Source organism: Sorex araneus, chromosome 5 (assembly GCF_027595985.1).
Source record: "Sorex araneus isolate mSorAra2 chromosome 5, mSorAra2.pri, whole genome shotgun sequence".
Lineage (NCBI taxonomy): Eukaryota > Metazoa > Chordata > Mammalia > Eulipotyphla > Soricidae > Sorex > Sorex araneus.
Genome location: NC_073306.1, coordinates 77719201 through 77735791, shown reverse-complemented (window position 1 = coordinate 77735791; position 16591 = coordinate 77719201). Strand labels below are relative to the sequence as shown.

The 16591-nt window shown below is 41.4% G+C and overlaps 2 pseudogenes; both read left to right on the top strand.

Moving 5' to 3' along the window:
- Positions 1-802, top strand: part of LOC101546872 (guanylate-binding protein 7-like) — a 40768-nt pseudogene extending 39966 nt beyond the window's left edge.
- A 160-nt stretch (positions 803-962) lies between these two features.
- On the top strand, positions 963-10561 carry LOC101547130 (serine/threonine-protein phosphatase PGAM5, mitochondrial-like; annotated as a pseudogene).
- Positions 10562-16591: the final 6030 nt, after the last annotated feature.

The window sequence follows — 16591 nt, the reverse complement described above, 5'->3', positions numbered from 1 at the left end:
ATTCACTAATTAAAAATAAATAAGTAAAAAAAAGAAAATTAAAAAAAAAAGAAATTTAGGTGCAAAATTCACAAATATACCAGTTGTCCAGGCTGGAGTGCTGATATACACAATTTTTTTTTTTATTGACTACCCGTGAGATAGACCTTGAGAAAGCTGTTCATGATTGGTTTCAGTCACACAATGACCCAACACTCATCCCTCCAACCAGTGAACACCGCCTACCATCAATATCCCCTGTGTTCCTCCCACAATCCCTCAAACACCCTCCCTCCAACCTGCCTCAATGATAGACTGCCCACAACATCTCTTCTCTCTCTCTTAGACATTATGGTTTGCAATACAGATGCTAAGAAGTCAAGGTGTTTTCTCAGGACATTCAGTATTTTCATCTGGAAGGTATGACTCTGGTAGCTTTTGTAAATGGGTCAAAGCTTTGGACTGTGGACATGACTATCAAGGCTTCCGGAAGTACAGGGAGGTGTGTAGGGGGCTGGGGAAGGGAGTCCATCCTGACCCTGAGAAGGCCTGGAGATTTCAGTCACATAACCCACATACCTAAATTTTCAGCAGCTTATATTTTGGTTAGGTCCATCCCAGGATACTAGAGTCCAGCCAGGGGCATGGTGGCAATTTTCAATTGTGGAAGAAAGCAGCTGATGGGGGATCTGCTTGGACGGGCACAAGGTTGACCTTCTCCCTCCAATTTACCCTGGTCTGTTCAGACTTATGCTGGTCTGAGACTAACTGTGGTTTTTGATCTCTTTCTAGATTTACTTATGGTTCTCTGAAGCAAGGATGACAAATGAGCTTATACAGCTGAGCCAGAGGTGATTTGTGGCCATGGTTCCCACATGCATAACTTCCGGCCGTTTAATTTCTCAAGAAAGTTGGTCCCAAGTTTTCGGGTCCAGTTATAAGCACAGCAGCAATTTTGGGGAAACAGGAAGCCTGAATGCGCCATGTACGAGAAAATCCTGTACTTGTCCCGTGGGTACAGGTCGACCTGCTAGCAGCACCACATCCCTAGACATACACAAATTCTTATCAGTCAGAATGAGCAAATGATTAACCTGAGTTCTTCCCATTTCTAAGTTGTTTATGCTTGCTTTAACTTTCAACCTCACATATTGGAAAAGCAGAAAATAAAGCATCAAGTTAATTGACAATGGGATTCCATGTTCATAGATAGTGAGCATAAACTCAGTTTTTTTATTCATGGATAGTGAGAATAAATTTCGGACCTTATTATTTGCAAGATGTTAATCACACAGATGAAGTTAAAGTGGGCCAGAGGAGAGATAGGTATTTCCCAGACTCTGGTGAAAGTAAGCATCTTTGCATCTGAGCTTATGTGTATGATAATGAGGGTAAGAATATAAAGTTTAAAATAACCTTTAAATTGTGCACATTTTCTATGTATTCATCAAATTCTATGTGCTAACTGTGCTGTGACAAGGGAAACACTATTCCCCTTCAATTTTGAGATGAAGATTTATCATCAAGTGTCCTTTTTAGTGTCACTTATCATTAAGTGTCCTGTTTGTATCGGAAGATTGGTAATGAGTTTTCAAATTCTAATGAAATAATATTACAAAAACAGCAGTGTACAACTCAAAAGTTTACAGTAGTAAACTACTATATATGAGCAATCTCTATTTAAAATATCATGTATCTACATTGAAGAAAGAATAATCCCATTATCCAAGAATCAGTAATTGTGCCCCTTTGACTCATAGCAACTTCACTTGACTCAGATACTCCATTTTTTTCTCATTAATTGTTGAATTTATTTCAGTGAAATAAGTCAATAGTCCTCTGGGCTCCACTAATTTTATTCAAGTTATGACTGCAATCCATTGTTGGTTTAAATTATAGTTGATTGACCATTTCTTTCTTTTTTTATTGAATCTATGTGAGAACAGTTACAGGGCTTTCAGGATCAAGTCTCAGTCATACAATGATCAAACACCCATCCCTTCACCAATGCAAATGTCCCACAACCAAGAACCCCAACATAGTCCCCCTCCCACTCTACCACCCCGCCTGTGTGACAGATGATTTTCACTTTACTCTCTCTTTACCGTGATTACCTTCAATTTTTGACAGAAAACCCACTGTTATTATTTGGAGTTTTTCCCCCAACAATCAAACCTGTCAAAATGGCATCATTAGATCATATGTTTTCTATTCCTGATAACAAAAAGCATATGATGTTTCAGGGTTGTGAACATGGCCGCCCAGTTTTGGGATTCTGGTATTTTAGTAATTAAGTCCAGAGGTATTTCTGCAGCAGCCACTGCATTCCGAGATTGGTTTGTGTGCCTCTGGGATTGTAGCTGTACAGGAGCGGAAGAACTGTTCGTGGCGGCTGCTGGGTTCTCACTTGGGCAGGGAGAAGGATGGTTCTTCCCCCCATCTCGAGATGCCCTGTGCATCCCATCATTGCAAGCTCCTACCTCTCTATCCAATTGGCTCTGAAAGGTGGTGGTCACCATGCCACCGCAAAGGGGAAAAGGCCAAGGGACAAAAACCCCTCCCCTTCCGGGGCTGCACAGTGCTGTAGCTTAGTTCACAGTCAAGGAGTATATCTGCCAGCAGTCGCTGCATTCCGAGATTGGTTTCTGTGCCTCTGGGGTAACGGCCACTCAGGGGTGGGAGAGCCGTTCTTGAGTGGCTTTTTGTATATCAGGAAAGGCCGCTTATGTGGCCCCGTGGTTTGGAGAAATAGTCCCAGTCTCATATACCGGAGCCATGTTAGTAGAAGCTCAGTGTTGCTGGGACTCCATCTGGAGAAGTCAGGGACGCTGCACCTTCTCTATCTGGCACCCCGTGTTGTTGGCCTGGTCAGGAGTCTTGACCATTCTCCAGCTTGCAGTGCCCACCGGCCAGATTCATCACTGCTGGGTGCAGCAAGATAGTGCCGGGGCAAGATGAGGACGTGACTTCTGGCAGCAGGGTCAGGCTGGAAGTTGGGATGGAGCCTCCCAGTTCCTGTGCCCCCACGCACTTTGGAGAAATAGTCCCAGTTCCACATACTGGAGCAATTTTAGTAGAAGCTCAGAGTCGCCAAGATTCCATCTGGAGAAGGTGTGACTGACCGTTTCTTTACCAGAAGAATTCTACAATACAATTATACCACAATTTACCTAGATTTTTGACATTGGTGTTCTATTAAGCAGAGAGCTATTATGAATACCCCATTACAATCATTCCACTCTATGATTTTTATGGTATGGTACCTATTTTCTTGTTAGATGGATATTTAGTAAAATGACAAGATCATAGCTATCTGATTTACACAGAAGTATATAGTTTCAAATAGTTCTTATGAATATCCTGTATCAGGAGTGGGGAATGTTTTCTTTACCAAGAGCCATTGGATCTCTGTAACATCATTCATGGTGCACACCACACGGGCTGATGGCCCAGTGGCAGCTGAGAAAAATCATGTGTGTCTTTTCCATTCTATACCTCAGCCAAACCATAGGAATTACCAGGCTCACGCAGTTTACTGGCTGAATATTACTATACCCCTGCATCAACTAAGACATCATAATTTCTAACAGAAAATAGCTTATGAAGATTATTGCCACTGCAAATTCTGTGTGTATGTGTAATGAATGATTCTATCCCTTCACAAATGAATGTTCTGAATCTTAAGAGACATGGACTGAGGGATTTCGTTGAGAAGTGCCAGGTTTTTTGCAACTTAGATCCATGAATCAAATAAAAGTACAAAAAGAAAAATATGACTTCTGTATCACATAAGTAGATATATGTGGCAGGATAAGGTAAAAACTAGCTAAATGTTGCCAGAGGTAAAAGATAATAACAAAGTAATAGTAAATGGGACTGAACTCTAAAATCATGCGTTTTTATATACTCACTGGTGCTGTTATGGCTAAGAAAATATCACTGGTGAAAGAAAAAACTGTTTTCTAAAAAGAAGAGATTATCAAATTGTTACTAAGGAAAATAATTGGCTTTGACTGGTGAACTCTCTCATTCTACCATGACTTGTCAACATTCAGGCTGGGGCCTCTGTACTTATTGTTGAGTCAAGGAAACCTAAACCACTTGTGAAGGAGGAAGGATAAAGGATTGGAATTTCCAATCAAGGTGTGCTGGGGCCTTGCAAACATGAACTTTTCCTCCTGCAATATCAGGCTTTAAGGTGGGTTTAAACAAGGTGAAAATCCTGAGGTGAATTTGTCTAAAAGGGCATATTCTTTACTCTGGACCCTCAGTATGACTCATTGCTAAATGGGTGTGAAAAATTGCTCAAGTTTCACCTTCTGAGTAATTGGAGCCAGACACAAACACATACCGCGAAGCAGAGACAGCAGCTGAGGATTCACCTTCCCCATCCCACCGGGAGTGGTGTCTGCTGCATGGAAGTTTCCTTCTGATGCTGGTTGGGTCACTGAGGGATTTATGTGAAGTGGGGAGGAGAGAGGGGGGAACTTGAGAAGGGAATCTGCCAATTTTTCTCAATCCACCTCTGCTACCCAGGGAACAGCTGGGAAAGCCAGCTAGGACTCAGCCTGCTGTGAGTCTAGCTCCTTGCAGGAAAGGAAAGTCAGTCCTAGATGTTGCCTATACCTTTTGGTTCCCTGCCTTTCCCTTGCAGAAAAGAAATTTCAGGAGGAGACAAGAAGTGAAGCATGGAAGATCTTATTTGGAAGTTTTGAGGAAGGAAAGAAAAAAAGAGACAGAGAGAAAATGTGCTCAAGAGAGGAATGTGGGATTCTGCAGATTGGAGAGGGACCCCAGCACACATCTAGCAGTAGATATGAAAGTATGAACACATCTCAAGTGGGGAAGATGAGGGTCAAACATGAGCCAGAGCAGCACATCCTTGCACTGAGTTTGTTCAAGAAGAATTTTTATAGGGTTTCTCCCAAGTTGCCCACTTGGGGCTTTCTTTCTTTTTTTAATTTTATTTATTTATTATTGTTATTATTTGACTTTGGGGTCTCAACCCGTGAGGCACAGACGTTGCTCCTGGCTCTGAACTGAGGAATTACTCCTGACAGTTCTTGGGGGACCATATGAGATGCTGGGGATCAAACTCCAATCAGCCACATACAAGGCAAATGCCCTGTTCTCTGCCCTATCACCCCAGGCCTTGGGTCTTTTTTATCTAGATAAGATAGCCTTGCTATGGGGGTGCCAAAGGAGTACAATTGGTAGTAGATTATGATTTTCTTTGATATTCCTTTCCTGGCCTTTGTTCCTGCTGAACTTCTCTACGAGGGGGGGTCCAGCCTTCTCTGAGTCTGTGTTGGCACCCACTAAAGGTCTCATTAGGCTTTAATTCCTGTATCCATAGGTGAGTGCTGATAGCCTTAGGACTGGTCAGTTTTTTTTACCTCCCTAGAACTCACTGCCATAGGGGGCCCTTTCCTATCTACTGGACTACCTGCTTCACTTAATTGTGTTGTGTTGTGTTGTGTTCATGTACCTGAAGATAAAGACTGTAAAAAAGTAGGTGAGGCAGAATGATAGTACAGCAAGTAGGGCATTTGACTCAATATCCAGTACCCTAGAGGGTCCCCTGCTTCTGTCTGGAGTGATCCCTGAACAAAGAACTAGGAGTAAGCCAGTAGAACATCTGGGTGTGGCCCAATGCCACTCCCTCCCCCATTCCCCCAAAAGAAAGCTTTTTTTTTTTCCTTTTAAAGGCAGTCCCATTATCTGCCCAGGTTCAGGCTATAGTCTTTAGGTCACAAGAAAGACTTTCTGGAAAAGAAAGTGTGAAAAGACTTTTGAAAGGAGTTAGGCATCCCAAATTTGGATGAAGGCAACGCAGTATAAAAGACCATAAAGAAAAGGGGAAAAGTTGCACATCCAAAGTGGACGGGTGAGGGTTTTCTAATAAACCAGTTTTCTAGTAAACTGGTTCTCTAGCCCTTTTTCAACCTAGTCTGGCTTGGTGTTTTCTGTACAGATGAGTCAGTTGCCATGGTGTAGTCTAGGAAAAAAGGAGATTTATACAGGTTGTCTTCATTCAGTTATTTCAAGTACTTTGGTTCCAGCTGAATGGTCTTGAAGAAATGAGCCACACCATCAGCAATGGTGTTAAATCCAGGACTGTGGGTTCCCAAGTGGTGAGATGGACAGAGACACGAACACGATAATGCAAAACCAGTCGGAATTTTATGCCAGTATACTGGGTCAACTATCTCACCCACAGAGTAGTTTCTTGATAGTGACCCTGACCTTCAAGTGCAAGCAGTTCGTATAGTGTTTGATTACATAAACCTTACAAGTCCTATTGTTTCAAGAAAGTCTTACTTAATTACCAAATAAGGGTGTTTGGCAAGTGTCTAGAGTATCAGTTGGGCTCTGATAAGCTTGTGGTTTCTGGGTATTTCTGCTATGGCTTCCGGCCCAAGAACTTCCTGGGTGGGTTCAGGTTGCTAGTTACATACTGATTTCTGGGAAACTGAAACTGTTTCAATTCCAGGAGTTGCCCCTCCCCACCTCTCCGCCCACTCCACGGGTTGGCTGTCACTCCCACAAGGTTCTACCAGGCGCCATCTTAGCGCACCCACAGCCCTGGCCCAGCGACACAGCAGCAAATCTTCGACGGCACCACAGCACCAAAAAACCCTCTGAGGGATTAAGTACCAAGCCAATTTCACCAGGGCACCCCAGATGGAGCAGATGCAGTCTCCCAACCTACTCCAGATGGAATCCCAGAGGCCAAGAGCTGCTGCAAACAAGGCCCAGGTATGAGGGTTTCAGGATTAAATCTCAAAGCCACACGGCGGCAGAGGCGCTGGGCTGTCATGCTGTCCCTCCCCGGCTCTCTGCGCTCCACAGCTTGGCTGTCATGCCCACAAGGTTCCACCGGGCACTACCTTAATGCGCCAACAGCCCTGGGCCAGAGACTCCCAATTAAATCCCCAAATGAGTTAGTACCATACAGAGATGTCTCTGGAACTCAGTCATTTACAATGTAAGATTCCATAAGCTTGCAACTGCTTTCAGCCACACAAACTCCCATGATATTCAAAATGAGCAATGGAAAATAAATTATCTAGTGTCTGCCCCTGGCAGGTAGACTTGAATGTTTGTTGGTGGCAAAATTCAGGCAAACCTAATGCCCAAAAAGTAGAGATTATTGAGGATTTGTCTGCCATAGAGGCAGGGTGAGGACTAGGATTGTGGAGGGGGAAGGAGGTACTGGGGACATTGGTGGTGGAAATTTTGCATAGGTGGAGGATGGGTGTTCAATCATCACATGGCTGAAGCTCAAACATGGAAGTATCTCATGCTGATTCACTAAAATTTTTTAAAATGGAGGGTTTAAGGGTTTTCTTACTCTATTATGTTAATGAATTTATTTGTATTTACACTGGGTTATTAGTGCAATAATTGAAATTATTGTGGTACACGAAAACAAGTTTAAAGAGTAATGAATTAAGACTTGAGTTTCTAGAATTATAAGATTGGTTGCGAATTCTTTTTAGTCTACCAGTGTTTTATTTGATTTCTGAGATTGTTACTAACCAAAATTTCAGGAGCTACCAAAACCACAGAATTGTGCCTTGATAAGAGTTAAAGATATCCAGTTTTCCTGCTGGAGCTCCAGACCAGCTTTCTTTTTACTGGAAAAAAAAAGGCAGGGAGTGATTTTAAAATTCAAGCAGCTATAAGCAGTGCCTTTGGTTTTAGTGGATTCTGAAAATGGGGAAGTGCATGGGTGAGACACAAGACCTTGAGCCTCTCCAACAAATACAGGCAACACTCAAATGAAAAATAATTATCCCATTTTCTGTGAGTGTTTTAATTCTTTTATATCTGTTTCCCCAGAAATTGGATCTCTAAAGATAAAGCTTCTAATGTAAAGTGAACTTTTGCCAAGTAGATAAATGCTATAAAGATCTTTAATTGTGAGCATTGTAAACCTTGTGAATATCTAAAGGGCTGATGTGTTGCTTTTGAAAGAGTACTGCAGACTACAGTTTAGTCATGGTAAATGAGATCATGATTAGCAACTTCTTTCCAAATTTCTTGGTAGATCAAGCTATATTCAGTAAAATAAGGAGGTTCAGATCTGTGAGATATATGCAGGGCCTCAAGGGATGGGGGTGGAGCCAGCCCTTTCCTCCCCAACCCCAATGAGACCAATGAAAAGAGACTCACAATCCGGGAACAGATGGCAAGAGAAGATCATGATGAAGCCAAGAGGAGTAATATAAAAATTATTGGAGTCCCAGAGGGACAGGAAGAAAACCCTGATGAAGAAGAAACTGTCAAAGACATCAGACAAAGCCATCAGAAAACCCTGATGAAGAAGAAACTGTCAAAGACATCAGACAAAGCCATCAGAAAACCCTGATGAAGAAGAAACTGTCAAAGACATCAGACAAAGCCATCAGAAAACCCTGATGAAGAAGAAACTGTCAAAGACATCAGACAAAGCCATCAGAAAACCCTGATGAAGAAACTGTCAAAGACATCATTGCTACGATGTTCCCAGAGCTGAAGAAAACATGCAACCACATTCAGGAGATCCAAAGTGTACCAGCTAGAAGAAATCCAAATAAAAATACCCCAAGACACATCCTTATCAAAATGACCAAAACTTTAGATAGAGACAAAATCCTGAAAACAGCAAGATCAAAGAAAGAAATTATCTATAAGGGAGCAACCTTAAGATTCACAGCCGAGGCTTTCCACCCAGATGAGACCCCGAGCAGCCACGCATGAATGGCTCCTCCGTTCCTGAGAGACCATGATCCTGGAGGCCCACTAACTACTTTTGGCATCCAGCAACTTTTTGCAGAAATGCCTCTAGGCTGTGAACAAAGCTATGGCCCCATGCTGCCCCAAGAGGGGAAAGGTTTTTCTCTCTCAGCCTTTCCTTTCAGCGGTGGTGTGGTGACCACCATCTTTTAGAACACACTAAACAGAGGTATAAGCTTGTAGTGATGCAACTTCTGGCAGAAATTTCTCTGGACTTAATTACTAAATACTAGAAATCCAAAACCGCAAGAGCGGCTGCGCAACCTCATATGCTCTTCATTCTCAGCAATGAAAAACATATTATCAAATTATGCCTTTTCGGTAGGTCTGATTGTTGGGGGGAAATTCCAAATAATAATAGCGAGTTTTCTGTTGAAATATTGAATGTAATCAAAGTAAAAATAGATTAAAGTGAAAATCATCAGGTACACAGATGGGGGGTGGGATGGGAGATATACTGGGGTTCTTAGTGGTGGAACATGTGCACTGCTGAAGGGGTGGGTGTTTGATCATTGTATGACTGAGACTTAAACCTGAAAGCTTTGTAACTTTTCTCATGGAGATTCAATTAAAAAATAAATTAATCAAAAAAAAAAAAAGATTCACAGCTGACTTGTCTAATGAAACCCCTCACGGCCCAAAAACAGTGGTGGGATATCATGAAAAAACACAATGAAATAAATGCCTCACCAAAAATACTTTACCCGGCTAGACTTTCATTCATAACAGAAGGAACAACTTCTGTTCTGTGAAAAAAACAGTTTCACAGATTAAACAACAGCTCAGGAACTTCATGGACTCAAAACCATGGTTACAAAAACAACTGAATGGGCTCCTTTAAGACAAGACAGGACCCTCAAATACTCCAAATTTCAGCAGAAACATGGAACAAAACCTCCTAACAATAATCTCTCTCAACTTCAGTGGGTTAAATGCACCTATTAAAAGACAGAGTGGCAGGATGGATTAGAAAATTGAACTCAACATTCAGCTGCCTGCAAGTAACACATCTCAACAGTCAGAGCAAACACAGGCTCAAAGTCAAAGGCTGGAAAACAATCCTACATGCAAACAATTTCCATTAAAAAGCTGGGGTAGCCAGGAGTCTGTGACCCCAACTGGGACAGGCAAGAACCACTATCCCTGGTCAACCTGCGGAAAAGGAACTTGGAGTCAGGAGGAGGAACTACCATCCAGGCTCTACCACTACAAAGCCAAGGCTACTCGGCACATCTTCCTCATCAGGCACTCTCAATACCATGTGGAGGCCTCCCAGGAAAAGGACCACTCCCTGAAACCCCTGGGGCAGGAACAAGCTGAACTAACTGGTCTTCGACTTGCAAGCTTGGGATTGAAGTTTCATAAAATTGTCCATTCCTCTATGACCCGCACAATAGAAACCACCGATATCATCAGTAAACACCTTCCAGGTGTCAGCAGAGTTAGCACAGGTTTGCTGAGGGAAGGCGTCCCCATTGAGACAGATCCACCTGTGTCTCACTGGAAGCCAGAGGCAGTGCAGTATAATGAAGATGGAGCCCGAATCGAGGCTGTCTTCCGTAACTACATCCATTGGGTGGATGCAAAGCAGCAGGACAGTTTTGAGATCTTCATCTGCCATGCCAATGTCATCCGCTACATAGTGTGCCAGGTTCTGCAGTTCCCTACTGAAGGCTGGCTCTGCCTTTCCCTCAACAATGGCAGCATCACCCACCTAGTAGTTCAGCCTGATAGCCGAGTAGCGCTCAGGACCCTCGGGGACACGGGATTCATGCCTCCTGACAAGATCTCATGCTCCTGAGGGTTACCTGGGTCCTGCACTCTACCCCAGCCCATTGCCCAGCTTTCTTGTGGTGTCTTCCTCACAGGCCAACTCAAGATACATTTCATTTCTCCAGAACAAGGTGGTGGAAAAGAACTACTTAAATGTATATGTTAGCACTGATGGCTCAGGGTGAAAAAGGGAAACATTCATCTCAGATAATCTTATCTCTTACCTTCATGTCTCCCAGGACTGGCCTGTGGGGTTTAAGGAGACTTATATTCGGTATTGGACAAAGGCGTTCACTGCATGGACCTTGCATTTAATGTCTTATGTGACAGTCACAGCTAGCCATGAACCCTGAGACTCACTGACAAAGCTCACCAGTGCAAGAGATGTGGAGTAGTATATCTAAGCTTCCATTTATATATTTGTGTACATCCTTTGTCAAACTCAAGTATTTGTCAAAGGTTTTACTCAACTTGCTTCTTGATTTGAAAACCAGTCTCACACTCCAAAATTAATGGAGCCCTGTCAGTTAGACCTGAACTCCAATCTCTGGGCCTTTCCAGCACCTGGAAGTACCTAGGCAGGTGAGAGGTGGGAGTTAGTAACCAGAGGGGGCCTGTTTTGCTAAAATATCTGGCAGCTCAGTCTTAAGTTTGCTTCTTCAATACTTGGATTATGATGTTTTGACATGATATATACGTCCCAAATGTTAACTTCGGAAAACTATGATTTCTGTGAAGTGATTATAAGCATTTTGTACAATCAGTGGAGTTAGCTGGAATATTTGATCTATTTATGTTGTCAAATTGGAAATAATTATAAAATAAAATTTTATTTTACTGGTTTTTCAAAAAAATACTAAATATATATGCATCTAATGAGGGACCAGCAAAGTACTAAAAAACAACTACACATAGACTTGAAGAAAGACATCGATAGCAACACAATTCTAGTGGGAGACTTCAACACTGCATTATCACCTCTTAATAGATCAATCAGAATCAAGCTTAGCAAGGACATACTTCATCTGAGGGAAGAGATGGAAGAAAGGGACTTAGTAGATATATACAGGACACTTCATCCTCAAAAAACTGAATATACATTCTTCTCAAATGTGCATGGAAAATTCTCCAAGAGAAAATACGTGCTGACCCACAAAACATACCTCCATAAAATTAAGAAGATAGAGATTGTATCAACGATCTTCTCAGACCACAATGCACTGAAATTAGAAATAAATCACACACACAAACAGAAAACAAAATCAAACACCTGGAAATTAAATAGCTCACTATTGGACAACTAGTGGCTTGGAAAGGAAATCAGAGAGGAAATCAAGATTCCTGTAAATGAACAAAAATGAGGACATGAGTTACCAAAACTTTTGGGACACAGCAAAAGCTGTGTTAGGAGGAAAATGTATAGCTCCACAAACATTCCTCAGGAAGGAGGAGCGAACTCACATAAGTAACCGAATCTCACAGCTTAAGAGCTTGGAGAATGACCAACAAAAGGAGTCCAATCTGAACAGGAGGAAGGAAATAATAAAACTCAGAGCAGAAATTAACGAGATGGGGGGCCAGAGCAATAGCACAGCAGGTAGGGCATTTGCCTTGCACGTGGCGATCCGGGTTCGATTCCCAGCATCCCATATGGTCCGCTGAGCACCACCAGGAGCAATTCCTGAGTGCATGAGCCAGGAGTAACCCCTGTGCATCGCCGGGTGTGACCCGAAAAGAAAAAAAAAGAAATTAATGAGATGGAAACAAACAAAACAATCCGAATGATCAATGAAACCTAGAGCTGGTTCTTTGAGAAAATAAACAAGATCGATAAACCTCTAGCAAGACTCACAAAAAAGTGGAGAGAGAAAACCCTAATAACCAGAATCAAAAATGAAAAGGGGAACATTATAACAGAAACTACAGAAATTCAAAGGATCCTCAGAGATTACTTTGAGAATCTTTATGCCAAAAAACATGAAAACCTCGAGGAAATGGATAAATTCCTAGATTCCTATGGCCACCCAAGGCTGAACCAAGAATACCTGGAATACCTGAACAGACCTATCACCATCAAGGAAATTGAAACGGTACTAAAAAGTCTCCTGAAGCACAAAAGTCCTGGCCCAGAGGGATTTACTATTGAATTCTTCCAAACCTTTGAAGAGGACTTACTCCCAATACTCTTTAAGCTTTTCCAAGAAATTGAAGTATCAGAAACACTTCCAAACAGTTTCTATGAAGAAAATATTACCCTAATACCAAAAGCAGACAAAGATACCACAAAGAAAGAGAATTACAGATCTATATCCCTGATGAACACAGATGCAAATATCCTCAACAAAATATCAGCAAATAGAATCCAACTACTCATCAAAAAGATCATATACCATGACCAAGTAGGATTCATCCCAGGAATGCAAGGATAGTTTAACATTCACAAGGCAATCAACATAATTCATTATATGAATAAAAGAAATAATAAAAACCATATGATCGTATCAATAGATGAAGAGAAAGCATTTGGACAAGATCCAGCACCATTTATGATGAAAACTCTCAGCAAAATGGGCAACAAAGAAACTTTCCTCAATATAGTCAAAGCCATCTACCACAAGCACATAGCAAGTATCATTCTCAACAAGGAAAAACTAAAAGCCTTCCTTCTAAGATCAGGCACAGAGCAGGTTGTCTGCTTTCGCCACTCCTATTCAATATACTACTGGAGTTCTGGCCATAGCAGTTAGACAAGAAAAAGATATCAAGGGCATACAGATAGGAAAGGAAGAGGTCAAGTTATCAATATTTGCAGAGGATATGATACTATTCTTTCAAAATCCTAAAGACTCTACAGAAAAGCTCCTTGAAAGAATAGGTGGATAGAGTAAAATGGCAGGCTACAAAATCAACACTCAAAAGTCCATGGCTTTCTTATATACAAATAATGAAAGAGAAGAAAGAGACATTAAAAAAAACAATCCCTTTCACAATAGTACCTCAGAAAATCAGGAACCTTGGAATCAGCTTAACCAAACAGGTGAAGGACCTATACAAGGAAAATTACAAAACTCTACTTCAAGAAATAAAAGAAGACATTAGGAAATGGAGACACATCCCCTGCTCATGGATAGCGAGAATTAACATTATCAAAATAGCAATACTGCCCAAAGCACTATACAAATATAATCCGGTCCCTATCAGGATACCCACAACATTTTTCAAAGAAATAGACAAAATACTCCTGAAATTCATATGAAACAATAAACACCCATGAATAGCTAAAGCAATCCTTGGGAAAAAGAACATGGGTGGCATCACCATCCCCAATTTCAAACTCTAAAACAAAGCAGTAGTAATAAAAACAGCATGATATTGGGCTAGAAACAGACCTGCAGACCAATGGAACAGAGTTGAGTATCCTGTTACAGACTCCCAAATATATGGCCACTTAATCTTTGACAAAGGAGCAAGAAATGCAAAGTGGAACAAGAAAAGCCTCTTCAACAAGTGGTGCTGGGAAAACTGGATAGCTACCTGCAAAAAAATGAACTCTGACCTCTGTCTAATGCCAGGCATAAAAATCAGGTCAAAATGGATTAAAGACCTCAATATAAGACATGAAACTATAATGTATATAGAAGAAAATGTAGGCAGAACTCTCCATTACATTGAAGCTAAAAGTATCTTTAAGGATGAAACCGCACTGATCATCCAAGTGGAAGCAAACATAAAGAAATGGGACTACATTCAACTAAGAAGCTTCTGCACTTCAAAAGAAACAGTGACCAAAATACAGAAAGAGCCCACAGAATGGGAAAGAATATTTATCCAATACCCATCTAATAAGGGATTAATATCCAGGATATATAAGATACTTATAGAACTGTATAAGAAAAAAACCTCCAACCCAATCAAAAAATGGGGAGAAGAAATGAACAGAAGTTTCCTCAAAAAAAAAATACAAATGAATGCCCCAAAGGCATATGAAACAATGCTCCACATCACTACTCATCAGGGAGATGCAAATCAAAACAACAATGAGATATCATCTCATACCACAGAGACTGGCACACATTCAAAAGAACAAAAGCAACCAGTGCTGGCATGGATGTGGGGAAAAAGGGATGCTCTTTTACTGTTAGTGGGAATGTCAACTGGTCCAGCCTACTTGGAAAACAAAAACAAAAACAAAAGTCCTTCAAAAACTAGAAATTGAGCTTCCATATGACCCCGCAATACCACTTCTGGTAATATATGCTGAGGATGCAAAAAAGCAGAGTAGAAATGACGTCTGTACCTATATATTCATTGCAGCACTGTTCACAATAGCCAAAATATGGAAACAACCCAAGTGCCCTAAAACAGATGATTGGTTGAAGAAACTTTGGTACATCTACACAATGGAATATTATGCAACTGTTAGGAGAGATAAAGTCATGAAATTTGCTTACAAATAGATAGACATGAAGAGTATCATGCTAAGTGATATTAGTCAGGAAGAGAGGGACAGACATAGAAGGACTGCACTCATTTGTGGAGTATAGAATAACATCACATGAGGCTGACATCCAAGGACAGTAGATACAAGGGCTAGGAGAAGTGCCCCATAGCTGGAAGACTGCTTTATGAGCGGAAGAGAGAAGGCAGATGAAATAGAGAAGGGATCACTAAGAAAATGATGGCTGGAGGAATCAGTCAGGATGGGAGATACATGCCGAAAGTAGATAATAGACCAAACATGATGACCTCTCAATGTCTGTGTTGCAAGCTATAATGCCCAAAAGTAGAGGGAGAGTATGGGGTACATTGTCTGCCATGGAGGCAGTGGGAGGGTGGGAGAGGGGGGTATACCGGGGATATTGGTGGTGGGGAATGTGCACTGGTGGAGGTATGGGTGTTTGATCATTGTGTGATTATAACCCAAACATAAAAGCTTTAACTATCTCATGGTAATTCAATAAAATTTTAAATAAAATAAAATAAAATAAAAAATAACCTCCTTAGGTAATTCAAAACATGCTGTCAGTAGCCTGGCAAGGATAGTGGAAGCCACAGCTTTACCAGGGGGAACCTCAGCTCAAAGGGCATGATCAATTGCTTTCTCCATCTGTCAGTTGACTAAAGTTCTGGTAGTGGGCAGGCTAAACTCATTCTAATTACTCATTCTTAATTCTATGAATACATATAATCATTTGCAGAGAACGGAGATTTTTTTAAGAGCTCTTAATTCTTGTTCCATCACATGAGTAGTACCACATTTAGAGAATATTTACATGCTTCAAATGTAAAAGCTGACTCCCTGCTTGGAGACAGAAGGACACTGACCAGTGGCATCTCCCAACAGTGGGAGATGACCCCCTCAAGATAACACTGAAGAAAGTGACTTAAAGGAACATTTGGAGGCGCACTGTTTATTCTCCATTTCTGCATGCTCCTAGTGACAGTTGTGGAGCAAGCTCCTTATATGCCCCAGTTTTGGTACTGGGTACTTTCTGATACTGAGACAGTTAGAATTAACCTTGATCTGTGCCAGTTATGGCCCATGTTCAGGGACCTACCAAGCCTATTGTTACCAAAAACTATAGAGTGACCTCCCAGCAGTTATGCCACAGATTACCTAGAAGAGCCCCTATACCAGGGACCCGACAATACTTGACTTGTGTGCACATAACCCCTTGCTTGTCCCCTTCCTACTTTGCTGATTCCAGTCCTCCTGAATTGTGTTTAATGGTAAAGATTTTGCTACAGGTATATTGTTATCCTGAACAAGCTCATTGTTCTTGTTACAGGCAAAATAAATACAGTATAGCTTATGGTCTTAAGGCACCAATACACTGGACTGGCCAGGAATCCAAAATCCATAGAACATTTAAGCATGCAAGAGTATGATTATTCTTGAATCCACAAGATAAAGGGGGGGAGTGAAGAAATGAGCCACACCATAAGCAATGGCAATGCCATGATAGGCAGCAAAAGTAAAGACAATCCAGCTAGGCTGCAGGTCCAGTTCTTGAAACTGAGTTAAGTTCCTATAACTGAGTTAAGTTTCCATTCCCCT